General features: G+C 42.8%; 1 non-coding gene across 1 annotated transcript; it reads right to left on the bottom strand.

Moving 5' to 3' along the window:
* Positions 1-414: 414 nt before the first annotated feature.
* On the bottom strand, positions 415-518 carry LOC148545129 (small nucleolar RNA R71). The gene has a single exon (XR_015901798.1). It is a non-coding gene; the product is annotated as a small nucleolar RNA R71 (small nucleolar RNA).
* Positions 519-2,504: the final 1,986 nt, after the last annotated feature.

Here is a 2,504-nt window from a genome sequence, read left to right as displayed (position 1 = left end):
GTTCACAACCATGAGAGAGCTGATGGAAACGATGCCATCCCTGAGAGGAGGGTTCTTAGTTCATACATAAACCCGACCTCTGGGAATTGTGGTAGTAGCATCCAGAAACCACCCATTCAGGCCAACAATTTTGAGCTCAAGCCACAGCTAATATCACTTGTGGAAAATCATTGTTCCTTTGGAGGAAGTGCTAATGAAGACCCAAACCAACATCTCACAAAATTCCTGAGAATTTGTGACACTGTGAAGTCCAATGGAGTCCAGGAAGATGCCTATAAACTGCTTTTGTTCCCATTTTCACTTAGGGACAAAGCAGCTAACTGGCTGGAATCATTCCCAAGGGGGAGTCTAACAACATGGGATGAGGTGGAAAGCAAGTTTCTGGCACGTTTCTACCCTCCACAAAAGGTCAATAGGCTTCGATCTGAGGTTCAGACTTTTAGACAACAAGATGGTGAAACTCTCTACGAGGCATGGGAGAGATTCAAGGACTTGACAAGGAAATGCCCACCAAACATGTTCCATGATTGGGTGCAACTGCACATCTTCTATGATGGGCTCTCTTATGAATCAAGGAAGGCTGTAGACCATTCATCAGGAGGTTCATTGAACAGGAAAAAGACTGTGGAAGAAGCCATTGAAGTGATCGAGACAGTGGCTGAGAATGAGTACTACTATGCATCAGAAAGGCACAACACTAAGGGAGTCATGGAGCTGAACCATGTTGATACAATTCTAGCCCAAAACAAGGTGTTTGCCAAGCAACTAGCAGAGCTTACCAGGCAATTAGAAACAAAGCAAGTGGCTGCAATACACACACAAGATCAAGAGGAAGTAGGCATTGAAGGAGGTGATTGGGATGAGGCTAACTATGTGGGAAACCAACAAAGGCAATCATATGATCCACATTCCAACACTTACAACCCAGGCTGGAGAAACCACCCAAACTTTGGGTGGGGAAACCAACAAACCCAACCACAAAACCACAAACCTTACAACCACAACCAACAAAACAATTCCACATACCAAAACTCCAACCAAAGATCATACCAAGCCACACAAAACACTTACCCCCAATCATCATATCATGGCCAAAATAATCAACATACCCAACCTAATCCGAACCAACATTTTCAAGATCAATTAAACCGGATAGAAGGAATTATGGCAACCATGAGTCAAGACATCATTGAACTGAAGAGCTTCAGGGATGATGTGAGAACTACCTTAAGAAACCATGGTGAAAAACTCAAAAGGATGGAATCTCAAGTAGGAGAGCTATCTCAACAGGCACCCAAATCAACTGCAGTGTTCCCTAGTGACACAGAAAAGAATCCTAAAGGGGAACAAAAGAGAGTAAGATGGGAAGAATGCAAAGCCATCACCATAATGAAGGAAGTCTCAGAAGAAGAAGGAATCAGGCCCTCAGAGCAGGAACCAGAAATCTTGAAGGAAGGTGTGGAAGAAGTTAAGCAAGAAGGTGGAACTGAGCAAGCCAAGGAACTGCAAAAAGGCATGATGGAAATATACCAACCAAAAGCACCATTTCCTGAGAGGTTAGGAGGAGGTGAAAAAAGGAAAACCTACTCAAGGTTTCTAGAGACATTTAACTCTTTTCATGTCAATATTCCCTTTCTTGAGATTCTTCATCAAATGCCCACACACATCAAGTATTTAAAGGAATTGTTAAGCAAAAAAAGAGTTTTGAAGGGAGGACAAACAGTAACAATGAACAAAGAATGCAGTGCTCTCATCAAGAAGGACACACTCTCTAAGAAAACGGACCCAGGAAGTTTTCATATCCCTTGCATCATAGGGGAAACAAAAATTGACAGAGGATTCTGTGATCTAGGAGCTAGCATAAATGTGATGCCTCTAACTCTTATGAAGAGGCTACAACTGAATGAGGTGAGATCCACTGATGTAATCATACAACTGGCTGACAAAACTCAGAAGCAAGCTGAAGGGGTAGTTGAAAATGTGCTGGTGAAAGTGGGGGATTATTATTTCCCCACAGACTTTGTCATTGTGGACATGGAGGAAAGCTACTTACACCCTATCATTCTGGGCAGACCATTTCTAGCCACTACTAGAGCGCTCATAGATGTAGAACAAGGAGAGCTAATTCTGAGAATACATGATGAACAGCTCATTTTCAAAGTCTTCAAACCTGCATCTGAGCCTGAACCAGAACCTGAAAAGCCTAAAGATGATAGTAGCCATCCGTGTTTGGAGGAAAGTAATCCAGCAGCTGAGACTCTAAAACAGTCATTGGAAGGCAAACAAGAGTTGCAAGAGTTAGAGCCACAAGAATCAGTGGAAACAGATCAGAAGGATCCTCCTGACATAAAGGTCAATGAAGAAATCCTCAAGAGAAAGGGAAGAGTGATAGGGAGATTGCCAAGAGGATGGAGAAACAAGAAAATTCCCACTGAAGGTTTTTCTCCGGGAGATAACGTGATATCAAGTCATTATCTGCCAATCCCACCTGGCCTCAAAACCAT

This window comes from Arachis ipaensis, chromosome B9 (genome assembly GCF_059453495.1).
Source record: "Arachis ipaensis isolate K30076 ecotype BB chromosome B9, ASM5945349v1, whole genome shotgun sequence".
Lineage (NCBI taxonomy): Eukaryota > Viridiplantae > Streptophyta > Magnoliopsida > Fabales > Fabaceae > Arachis > Arachis ipaensis.
This window is presented reverse-complemented; position numbering and strand designations above follow the sequence as displayed.